Below are 12,976 nucleotides of genomic sequence, written 5' to 3' on the forward strand. Positions count from 1 at the left end.
CGGCCCTGGCCCTGGCCCTGGCCCTGGCCCTGGCCCTGGCCCTGGCCCTGGCCCTCGCCTTCGCCTTCGCCTTCGCCTTCGCCCTCAGCGGCAGCACCGGCGCTAAGGTGTCCCAGTTCTTCCCCTGTGCCCCTCTGGCAGCGTGCCTGGCGTACCTGAGGAGGCACAGGAGGGGAGGGCAAGCATCCATGTTAAAGGTGGTTAGTCCCTTTAGTGAGGGGGCTTGTTTCGGGGAGGGGGGAGAGGGTGGCAGTTGCTGGTTGTCTTCTTTGTTTCTCTCTTCAGTGGGGTTTGAAATAATAAAAAGTTTGTGTGTTTATGCCTGTCACCTGCCTTAGCGCTTCACCCATGAAAGGCAAGCAAAGGAGCTGAATCAGTGAGTTGCGCACCTCCATATAGTTTGTGGTTTGGATATTTAGGGGCGAAGCTGCCTTCAAGGTCTTCACAGGGTCCCTTAAGCTTGTGAGGGTTTATTAAGCTGGTGAAGAAGAGGTGCCAAGATGAAGTGTTTGTCCGGAAAATCCCTGCCCACTTCCCTGAAGGTTTGTTGTTGAGAACAGTTACAGTAACATACGCACTTGCTGCCCCAGCCCTGCTCATCTCACTTCAGCTGTTCCTGGTTGTAATAGAAGCAGGCAGCTGGGTGCCTGCTGTTCAGTGTATGTGCAGTATTCCGGTAATAGGCCATGAACAATCAAGTTGCGAGTATTTCTTGGGGTCTTTGTACCCTATTAGGCTCAGGGGTCTTGATGAGACTCCCTGCAAGTTGAGGCAGAGAAAACTGGGCTTTGATGGTGAATTGTCATGTAGAGTAGGAGGTTAAGACCTCTGCTTCATTGTGGAGGACATCCTATAAGTAAGACTGTCTTATTTCTCTCCTGGATTCCTCAGAAAGCAGTGCATGTTCACAGGAAATCCGGCAATGCTAGGGAGTATTTTATCTGCTTTGCTGGAATACAGCAGCTGTGTCACATCCACTGTGTCACATCCACATGGTAAGACTGTATTTATGTGCTGAACATGCCAGAGATTGCTGGCCATAGAGCTATCTGACCAGAGCTATTCTCCTATGTATTCAGAAATTCCAGCCAACTACAGAAATACTTTGAAAATCTGCCAGAGCAACATTTCTGTACCAAAAAAGGGGCCGTGTCTAAGAGAATCAGTGAATGAGTTGGGGAATGGCAGGTAGTAAAATGAATGTGTGTGTACAACAATTGAGCAGTATTTAAAAGAAGAAAGTTATATCCCTGCATCTGCCACATGATAGTGTATGACAATGGGCAAATCACTTAAACCCAGCTTTTCATAGGTGGCAATAATAGTCTGTTCCTTGTCTGTGAGATGATTTGCATAAATGAAGAGGAGCTACTGCTCCTGCTCTTGTCAGGTGGAAACTATACTTTGAATATGAAAAGCAGGCCAAATGCGTAGACTACTCTCAAATTCAGCAGCCAGGCAAGTATTGGGCACTTCAAATCAATACTTATTCTTTACTCTGTATTGTGCATCACAACAGCAGCACCACATAACAGCTTTTGTAAAATAAATGCAAATAAATGTTTGTGAGATTGCTTGGATACTATAGCAAAGCGTATGATCAAAATATTTGTTTCCTTATGGGCTCTTCTGCCATCAGAACAGGATTAGAAGAGCATACAGGAGACAAGGCCTGGATCACTGAACAACAAAGATATTGAATGATTGCTTTTTCAATGAGCCCAGTCTGTTTTGTGCACTGAGCAAGGCAGGTTGATACTAAAAAAAATACTATCTTGTAAGCTGACAATGATATTGCAATATGTATGCCCATGGGTTCTGGATTAAGGTTATGTGGCTTACCTTATTTTTGGCATTTCCTGGCTCTTGGGTGCTTTACTTTGCAAGTGTAGTGTGCTCGTATTTGCTGTGTATATTTTAGCATCGTTTCATGAAGTTTTGCCTATCTGGGAAAATACAGTTCCTGCACCAAGATGCTTGTAGTCTGAAGTAGGTGATCCTAGGACATCAAATATGGGTATACACTGGGTTGCCTTGTCACGGTAGCAGCTGTAGAGCTGCATCGTCCCCCTTACTCCCCCCTGCCCCCATCAGATTGGGTCTACACCCAAAATGTTCATAGAAATAGGGCAAGAAGGGTGGCTCAAAGCAGTAAGTTTGTGAAACTACTAGAGAGCATTAGGTGGATGTGATGGTGTTTTAGATGGGAATGTAGCGGAAAGTGCAGAGCAGGGAAAGGAACATGTGAAGGAAGAAGTTTCTCCATCTAAATCAATGATTTCTTACAAATATCATGTGTAAGAGAAGGGGGCAGGGCAGTAAGACTGTTTTAAAGAAGTTGTTTCTCTTACATCTGTTACTATCTCTCTCTCTGTTTCATATCTACGCACGTTAGCAATCCTTTCAAGTTTTGTTATGATTACCTTGGCACTGTTTTCCATAAAGTGTTCACTCTGTATGTCACGCTACAACCAAAGGGTGTCATCTTATTTTTTCATATTTGCAGAAGGAACTGTATTTTTGAGACTTTAGGGTTCACATTCCCCTTTTTTTCTGAACTCTTGGTGCTGGCAATACTATAATTTAATTCTAGAAATAGAAGAGAAATCAGAGTTCTGCATTTGGATATTCTTATATTCCTTCTCTGCTACTTGAATTTCTTTTCTTCTTGAAATCTCAATAGAAACATGGTTTGTGAAGAACTCACTCTTCTATCTTAACGTTTTCATGTTCTCATCTTCATTTCTTCTTTGGGAAAATAATAAATAGAAGCAATACATTTCATTATGAAACAGTCAGGTCTCACTAACTCTGTACACCGGTTTTCAGTGCCCACTGGGTATATCTGTATGTCAATGAAGCCCAGTACAAGAGAATAATACCATCGCTTTACAGGCTGGCAGAGTTCTAGCTATTTTCTCTAGGCTTCATTTAGATCCCAGCTGTGCTTTGAAGAGACTGAATTTTGTAATCCTGTAAGCAACATTTGTGACAAAATCTACGCACAGTAAAATTATTCTATTAAACTGATTTCATTCTGAGCTTCCGCTAAGGGCAAGTAAAAAAATGAGACAACATGCACATTAGGTCAGAAATAATTTTTATAAAGCCATATACTACTAGTAGCAGTCACAAAATCAAAGTGCCAGCTGTAGGCAAAATACCAGTATTCACTGACTCTTTTAGTAGAGTGCTGTGCAAAAATGTCTTCAGCAGGAATTGCTCATGTGGTGTTTGGATGCTGCCTTTGCCTACAGCCCTGTCTGTACTAAACAGCGTTGAAGATGAATGATGGTAGGAGAGGGAATATGAGGAAAAGGCTAAGTCAAAGAGCCAGCCATTTGTCTGTACTATACTACTGTGTTATCATTTGGTTTCACTGTGTCACTGCTAAACCTAGTGTAATTGTTAGCAGAAGTAATTGCCTCAACCATTATTTCCAAAATGGTGCTTTTTCTGGAGAATATTTGCCTAGCTGCTGCAAACACCAGGCCAGTCATATCCTACGGGAAAGAACGAAATCCCAGTGCCAGGTCCCATTTGGAGTTACCAGGTCCAGAAGCACATGGGGTGAGCAATAGCCCCTTTGGTACTAGGCTTTACAGCCTCACAGAAAATTTGTGCACAGAAGCTAAGCGTAAGCTTTTAGAATAAAATTGAGAAGATAAGACACTGGGTTTTGTGGTGCTTTCTGACCTTGACACACTAATGAAACGTGTTCTAATGCCGTATGGTTAGTTGGACACCCCCTGTCCTGGTGTGGTGGCAGAACAGGACAAGCTGGAAAGCCTCTCTGTCAGGCATTTAGTTTTGGGGCTGCGAATATAGTGGGAGACTGGGAGGTGAGAGACTGGAGATGATTGTGCCTGGCTTGGCGATTTATACTGGTTGCAACTGACAGACAGGTCTCGCATGAAAAGTTGTTAGTCCCTGCCACTGAATTGCTTTTCGGTCTCAGCTCTCCTCTCCCTGTTTGCAGACTCCATCTATGTAAGCAGAAACAGTCGTTGTTCCTGCGGATGTGGACACCAAGACTAAATTAATCAAAGGCAGCTCAAACAATTTCTAAATTACTGAAAAAAAAAGCCCTGAAAACAAGAAGAAAAGGAGAAAAAAAACCAACTTGTCACTCAGCTAAATCTTAGGCTGCACCAGAGCTGATTTCATGAAAACTCAAATCATAAGCAAAATGTAAGTGCTGCCCTCTCTAAAAGGTGGAGATGTCTTCTATACCTCTTTGTGAAAGGAAGGAAAAATGCCTTTCTCTTTTATTCTTGTCAGTCAATAGCTGACTTTCTGGTCTTAAAGAGGATTGCTAGCTTTCTCATCTGTGGGACTGAGCTACAGTTAAAGCCTCCAAATATGTGTGAGAAGCCCATTTTAGAGTTCTTTTTTGCTAGGTTCTATATGCACATCATATAAAGAGAACTATACATCTTTTTTGTGTATCAGTACAAATGTCACAACGTGAAAATTGTGGTCTTGCAATGCAGCTTCTGTAGACTCTTGGCATTTTCAGTTCTCTCCATGGCCTTGTTTATGACTTTGCCAGCACCTATGGGCTCACTGGAGGTGACTGTGCCACTGTACGTGTGTTTTGTAGAAGGCGGTCCTCATCCTGCAGAGTTTGCAGTCCAAATAGTGTTAGGGGCTGGAACAGAGTACTGATGAGGTGACTGACTCGTCCGAGCTCCTGCAGCAGATCAGTGGAAGGACGAGGACCTTGCCGCTCTTGCCTGTACTTCAGCCTATGCTGCCCTCTCAGGCCCTTAGGGATCTCTCTGCCTTCAGTAATCATAAATGATTTTTAGAAACGTATTTTACAAATATTTTGTTCCTGTACACAACAGAAACACAACTTAGCAGTCTGCTAAGAATATTATTTTGACGTAACAGTTCTGAGGAAGATGGTCATCTGTAATCCACGCAGAAGAAATTACTTAGTTTCACTAGTTTCAAAGTCACATTAATCACTATCTTTTAATCAAGTCAGCTTAATCAAAACACACTTTTAATGTGCTATTTTAATGGCCTCGAAAGTAGGGAGAGAGTATGGTTTTAAGGATATTTGATATAATTAAAGGTTCACAGCTTCTGTATGTTGAGGTTGTAGCACTAATGAGGAAGGAAGCCTGGGAGAAGGAAACCCAGGCTTTTCCTGAAATTGTGGAGGGAAATTAAGATGTGTGTGTGTGATGCATATGAATTGTAGTTGGTTTGTTCATTGCATTAATTAAGGACTTAAGCAAAGCAAAGATTTGCCAGCCGCCTTTGGTAGGTATTTTGAATAGATAGTGAGCACTTTTGCCACCATCTGGTGGTCGAAAATACGTCTGCAGCCTCTCTGGGTTTGTATTCTCATACTTAAACCAAAAGTTAAATGAACTGCAGCCTCTCAGGGGCACTTCCTTTGGTGTCCCACTCTGTCCCACTGCCCAGCCCTTCTAGTAAACAGTGGCTAAAAGCATCACTGAAGTGGATGACAGAAATTGAGTCAGAACAAGGAAACACAAAAATTTGGTGGGAACTGAGGTGAAATCAGCATTCACTGTTTCCTTCCAGGTCAGTGGAGAATTTAAATTCTTCTATCCCACTTGTCTGAGCTTACGCATTTTCGTAAGAGGTAAGGTCATTCACAACAATTTATTAGCTTATTACGGGGAACTTGCCTTCAGTAGTGCCAGGCTAAATTTTACAGACAATCTGCAAAATCTCATAAGCTGCACCATGGGGAGCTTAGCACATTTTAGCTGACAACACTTAAAGCATCTCTGTTCCTAATTCTTGTTAAAGACTGAAGATGGTAGCTTAGTCATCCAAAAGCTAAAAGAACAAGTTAGACTGTATTTTTATTTGACATACAGCCACTCTTAGAGGTTCTGGGCACCTTCTAGGAAGGCCTTAATCCTTCCTATGTCCTTTCAATCATGGCTTTGAGCTCTGGAGAGGAAAGCCATAAAGCAGGAGAGAGGCCTTGGTCATATGCAGTAGAGAATTGCTGCTAATCCTCTTCTCCCCAGAAGCCTCTGTCCTACTCCAGTTCTTTCTCTACCTGGTCTCCTGCCTGCAACTTTGATATTCAGTTTTGTTTCTACATTTTCCCCCAATTTCCAAGAAACCCTAGAGCCTCACCAGCTAGAGAGGAGACATTGGGGCATTGGGTGGCTGGTTTAGGTACTGTGAAATGGCATTCCTCCATCCTGTCCTAAATGCAGAATATATACAATGTACCGAGAGCATTATCCCTTCTCTGGCGCAACTGCCTAATATTAACATCAAAACCCAACCTGAGCTTGTAGGTGTAGGCATGTCAGCCACTTGTCACACATTAAGTTGGGGAGTGACTCTCCAGCAGGTCAGCAACTCAGCAGTAACTGCTTGCATGCGTGCTCATACACAGCTGTGACAGCAGGGCAGGGTGCTTTGGCTCCCTTTCGGTGAAGGGTAAAGCTAATTTACGCTTTGTCCCTAGCTAGCAGGTTTAAGAGTTGGATTCTGAAATCTGCCTTTATGACTTCTCCAACTGAGAAGGACAAATGCGGTCTTTTATACTTTTGGTTAATGAGGCCTCTCTGCTCTGACCTCTTGTGTTTTGCAGCCCCACAAACCTAATATCCTGTTGTGACTACTCAGCCTTTCTGGAAATGCACCTCTTCTTCCAGTTTGAGAAGATTTAGGATATGGTGAGAGAGAGTGAGTTAAATTTGACATTCTTCCCCCTATGCTTGAAGAGATTTAATTGAAGTTCACCCAGGGGAGAAGTCACTACCAGCATATAAACACCTTAGCTTGCTGTTTCTACTAAAATGGTTAACAATGGAGTAGTTAAGACTTAAAATATAATTTGTTGTCATTAAGCTTTTATGTTATCTCCATCCTGAGCTCAATAGAAGCTCATGTTGAAGAGTCCAGGTGCTTTAGATGTGTCCTATATTTTGAAGGTAATCATTGCAACCATTAGGGTGAAGATTGCTGAGCTAAGCTTACAGTTTCTTGCTTTTGAAAGGGGTGATGATGTTTCTATTCTCCCCCAAGTTTGGTTATCCCCCACTCTGCATCGCATGGGCTGTGGGTCTCCTCTGAGTTTGCTGTGTGGTTATTCTGACCCAGCTCTTCTGTGGAGTTGGTTTTCTTAAACTTCAGGAAGCTGAACTGACTTGTTGAGAGGTGAGATGAGTATCAAAGCTAGGGCAAGGGAAGAGGCAGGAGTGTGTGGATGGGAATGGAGGAAGTGGGGTCCTCCCTGTTTCAGTGCCCTGATAGCATTTGATTAGCGCAGGCTGCATTGCACCTCTTGGCCATACGTCTACGGTCAGGGTCCATGATTAAACAGTCATTTTAATCCAGTTGCTGCTGTTGCCAGAAAAATCCCTGGTTCCCTCCCCTTGTTTGTGCTGTCTCCTTCATGCTAAAGCTCAAGTCGAGGGAGCTTTTCTTCCTCTGGGGTGGGTCACTCCTTGGTGAGATGGGCTCCGTGAGCTAGGTCGTGGTGCGGCCATACGAACGTTGGCATTGCTGCAAGTAGTGAGGCAGGAGCCACTGGCTGGAGGTGGGACCATCTCAGCACTAGCGCGGATTCATACCTGAATTAAGTGACTATGTATCCATGGCTTTAAGCCAGACTTTTCTTTTCTGTGCCCTTCAAATCAGGCTCCCAAATGAGACACCTAAATACACACATGCTGGCCTGTTAATCCCACTTTCTTTAGTAGTGACTTAATGTTTGGGAAAATCAGGCCAGTTCTACTCATACACAGTTGTGCTGCATCCTGGGTCTCGTTTGTTACTGATACTTGATAGCATGCTTGAGAGCTGAAGGGATGGCAGTATAATAGTTAACATCTGTAAGGTGAAACAGTGAACTTAAGGGAGATAATGAGAATGTTTTTGGTAATATACCGTAAGAGAAAATGACCCTTTTCCCGTTCCATCTTACCTCATGGAATTTGAAACCACAGTGTAGCTACAAACACCTTTGGGAGGGTAAAGAGCGGTTCAGCATTTTCAGTAAGCCACAGAAAGGCTTTTCAAGCTTGCAATAGCTTTGTCTCATTTAACAATTTCTATAAGTAAGTTTTGGTGCTTGCTTTGGCTACTATCCCTAGTGGTCTCCACAAGCTGATTATAGACTTGTTCAGTTGATTTCCATCTCATGGTTTTCTGTCTGTCATTGGGTTATTGGAGAGCTGTTGTCAGATTTAAAATAACCACTGGGGGTGGGGGGGTTGTCCCTGTGTTTAAAAAAGAAAAAAATATCTGTTCATAAAGTGAAAGAGAGAAACTGGTCAAAAGGGCTCTGAGCTGTGGGTGAAGAAGCAGCCTTAGCAATGGAAAATGCAGGGCTTTGCCTGAGCAGTTGTGTGAAAGAGCTCTCCTGGCCAGTGTGGACTCGGGATAAGACGGATAACATCAACGGGGTTGAAGGAAGTTTACCTTTTAGTGGCTTGAAATGAAATACAAAGGTGATGCATGCAGTGTATTATTCTCATAAGCCTCTATGAAATGTCAAACAAAAATGTCTTTCATATAATGGCACAACAGAAGCTGAGAATCATAGAGGAAGAAATAGAGCCTTGAAGTAAACAATTTGGTTACTGGAACTGTTGGAATGGAAAAGAAAAAGTTGTAACCTGGAATACTCGGGGAAGAGATTTAAAAAACAAAACAAAACAAAACAAAAAACCTCATAAAAAAAAAATTACCTACTTTGGGGGTGGGTAAAAGATGCTTTAGACTGACTCCTCTGATTAAATTTTGCTTACTCTATTTCTTTAAAAAAAACCCACCAACACAGTAAGACCTATAAAAACAAGGACCGTGCTGATAGAAAGTTACTTTTTGGGGGACCCTACTACACAGGCACTGTATACTATTTTTATGTATACTAATCGTGTAATAGAGAATGTCTGTTGTACCTTTGCAGAATTCAGTGTCTTTTTTTTTCTTGAATCTCTATATTGTTTGTTCTTGGAGCACATTAAAAACATTTACCTCCTTATAAACCATTCAAAACATAAATGAAGCCCAAAGAACTGCTACATCCATTAGGAACAGGGTAGAAATGTCAGCAGCAGTATTCAGCCAGGGCTGACAGTCTGTGATGCTATAGACACCTGCCTGAAAGGAATAAGTGAGGTCAGAACAACGGGTCTGAAGCACATCACAGCAGTTCTGGTGCTGAAGAGGTTTTATAATTACCTGCTGAATTTTAAGAACTACTCAAGTAACAAGAAATTTCTAGTTGAAGTTCACGTATAGGTAGTGGTGGTGTTGTGAGGGGTCGCTGGGGGACTGCAGCCTGAGTACATAGAGTAAAGCAAAGTACCTCTGCTATGTTTTTATGCCACCATGCAAGAATTCTGGATTTTCAACCTATTTCCATTTCTTTCTCCTATGTAAGGTTGCAAGGGCTTGGTCTTACCTCTAGTAACAAATAGAGGGCTGTATTCTTTGGCGATTCTGTGCTGAGATCTCAGTGTAGTCCCGCTGATGCCCCACCAGCAGCTTGGTAGTAGTCATAAAAGAGCTTTGTAGTATTTCCCTGAAGCAGCTCAGCTTGCCACTGCTGCTTACTCTAGCCTGTGTTTTTACTGTCAGCAGTCTCTTAAGAATCAGAAAAGTCACTTTCTCTTGACATTGAAGAAGGAACTTTGTTCAAGGAAAGGTTGCCCCCAAAGCTACTCTGTCTCTTTCATTGGAAAACTTGTGCCTAGAACATTCTCGTGTCAATAAACACGGCATTCCAGTGTAGTGATGCTGCAGTGACACTGCATTGCACTGTACTGCATTTGGCTGTTAAAGAGGGACATTGTAGTGTGGATAAATCACAGTACTTGTCCCAAACACAAGAGCTCATAAAATTCTTGCTATGATGTCTTAGGCCAATGCTCTGGAACACTGCAGTGATTTTTAAAAGCTGTTGTGGTATTAGTTAATCTATAAATTACTTGTTCTGAGGCGGCATTTTTGTAAAACTTATGTAATAAAAATTAAATAATGATAATCTTTTTTAAAAGAGAGGTATTAAAAGTGCCCTATTCTGCAGGCCAAAGCAATAATATGTTGGGCAGCATCAAAGCATTAAACAAGATGGTTTGCATCATTAACACTAAATGAAATGGCTTAACAAGCCAATAAATGATGAGAATAAAACAAAGTTATCACACAATACAGTTTTTGAAAGTGCCAGAAACAAATTTTCTGAAGCAAATAATTTTCCAATAAAACTAGATGGAATTTAAAGGAACATGTTTTTCTGATTACTGAATGCAAGATCAAATATCACAGTTAAAAACTATTTTGCATGTTCAGTGTGCTGTATGTATGGTCTTCATAGCAGCCTAGTGAAGTAGGAAGGAAAAGCGAGCATTATTTTTCTTACTTAGTAAATCAGGCAAATAAAGGAATTACATCAGGAAGACTGGAAAAATCCTTGCCTCATTCTGAAATCTGTATGGTAGTTAAATCTTTAAGTCATGCTTTTTTTTCTAAGTCTGCAGAAAGTCTTTACACATTACATTCCATAAACAAGGCTATGAACAGAGCAGTACTTATAAAAGTGTGGGCTGTTTCAGAACCTATAGTGTTCCACTATGGAAATTGCAATTTTTACAGTGTCATATATATATGCATTAGGCTTTACAGTTACAGTCAAGAAGACAAGGTTCATGCTCCACAAAGTTTCATCTAGGGCAAGGATGGGAAATATTGGCTGTTGGCTGGCTGTGACCTGTGACAATTTTGTGTTGTGGGATTCTTTTCATTTTTAGATAAGGTGAGTAGAAAAGAGGTTAGACAGGTCCCTTTGACCCTCAACAAGGAAAAGGTTTCCCACCCTTGGGCCAACATGAAGTTGGTCAGATTAACATGCTTCTCAGTTCTACTTTGTATCTGCATGCCTGGCTGCTGTCCTGGGAGCTAAATATTTTTCAGATCCAAAATTTTTTCCTCTTGCTTTGTCAGATATTTTTCCCCGTGCCTCTAAAGAGTACAGGATGGCACAGATGAACCTGAGAGATTTTGTCAAACTCATTACTGCAGAACCTGCGCACAGCATTCTGAGACAAGAATTTACCTAAGTATACTAATTCTATCCTTTTGACATTCTGTAATCTTGTTCTTTTAAAACAAATCCTTGACATATGCACATGCCCAACCAAATTCATCCATGGTAGTGCCAGGCCTTCTCCAGTGACTTCAATAGGTTATAATTAGCATTCTACTGCTATATACCATTTTTTCTTCCAAACTCTGATTCAGGAAAACACTTGTGTAATTATGAGCATCTGTTGAAGTCCATGGTATAACCCAAGAACATCTTCTCCATAAGCAGGAGGGTGGGGAATATTTCTTTTTTTACTGAAGTAATTTTCTGGGGAAGAAAAAAAAATATTTAGCCCATTCCTAGAAGAGATAAGTGCGAATAGATCGGGTATGGTGGTTTCTTGGGTCAAGTAAGCAATAAATCCATGCAAAGAAGCAGCTGAAAAGAGCCATGGGAAGTTTGTGGATTATACTTGCCTTCAGTTAATTTTTACTTTGTATTTAACTTTACATTAAGTACCCGTTAATGTTTTTCTGAACTGGTGTTTCCATCAGATACTATTTCTCTCTCAACACATTGCATTGAAAGATCATGGATACAAGCAGCAAAATTTCAAACAAATAGAAAGGGCTACAAGCAAAATTAAAACTAATAGAAAAATAAAGCTTTAGAAAACAGTTTTCCACATGAAATTTGGCAATTTATTGTGTTTTATAATCTTTTAATTAACGTTTTCTCAAAGACACATCACAGACCTGCGCGACCAACCCCTACAGCAATGACATTTTCTTTCTGATTACATGGGGGCTTTGAGTCAGGCCCTAAATGCTTTGAACCTGTTTTTGCCTGTCTTTAAAATCAAATGATGGATTGGTTGTCAAAATGAAGAACAAAACAGCTGGGACTTTTGGAGGTCCCTTTCCACCCTGAGCTAATTGTCCAGAGGTGCTCAGCTCCTGCTGGTGCCTGCCCATTGTGGTCATCACTTTCATTACAATGACCTCACTCACTCTCATCATTTGTCAGTGTGATTTCTCCATTAGTGAGTGCAGTTGAGCTTGATTTTGTAAATGCTTTTAGGATCTTGGAGCATTGTTGGACAGCCTGCAATGGTATGTATGTGACAGCATGAGCATCTGGAGGGTTTGTGTGCAGATAAAGCATCTGTGATGTTGGGAAATCACTGTAATGTTTTTGCCAGACTGAAGTTGAAATGTCCGTATCTAATTGAATGGCAGCTTTTGAATCACAAACTGGAACTTCCATGCTACAAACACACACATGGATCTTATGGCAGAAAGAATAGTTTCCAAATCAACGCAGGGAAATTATGCAGCTAACGCCCTAGCACAATTAGAGAGTATGTGAAAACAAAAGTCATTTTTAAAGCTAACAAAATAATCACAGGTTGAGGCTTTCCACAGCTTTATAAAATGAAGCCAAGGATTGTTTCAGTGCCAGGTAAAAGTTTCAGTCCATAAAGAGCAGCTGTGTTGTGCTACTTTACACAAAACAAATAAGCCGGTAAAGTTTTACAGGACGTGGGTATACTAGGCTCAACATGCCTAAAAAAGAGGCCCTACTAAAGAAAAAAAAAATTTTGTTACCTAAAAGAACTTGTCTGTTTCCATGCTTTAGAGAAGATGATTTAAGGGCTGATGTCGTCTTGGTTATGCTGCAAGTTCAGTGCTCTGAGAGACAATCTAACTGGAGAGGCTGCATGTCAGCTGATGGATGAAGCTGATGTAATTAAATTCAGGTCATCATAATGTAAAAAGAGTTTCATTGAGATAAATAGTGTCTGCATACCTCAGCCTTGCTGATTGTTGATTATACATCCCCTAAAGTGCTAATCCCAGCCTTTGTTCTGTCTGGAGCTGTGTGGAATGACTGAAAAGGCAATCATACTTAAAAATTGGACACCCTTTGTGA

The sequence above is a fragment of the Pelecanus crispus genome, chromosome 1 (assembly GCF_030463565.1).
Source record: "Pelecanus crispus isolate bPelCri1 chromosome 1, bPelCri1.pri, whole genome shotgun sequence".
Taxonomy (NCBI): Eukaryota; Metazoa; Chordata; class Aves; order Pelecaniformes; family Pelecanidae; genus Pelecanus; species Pelecanus crispus.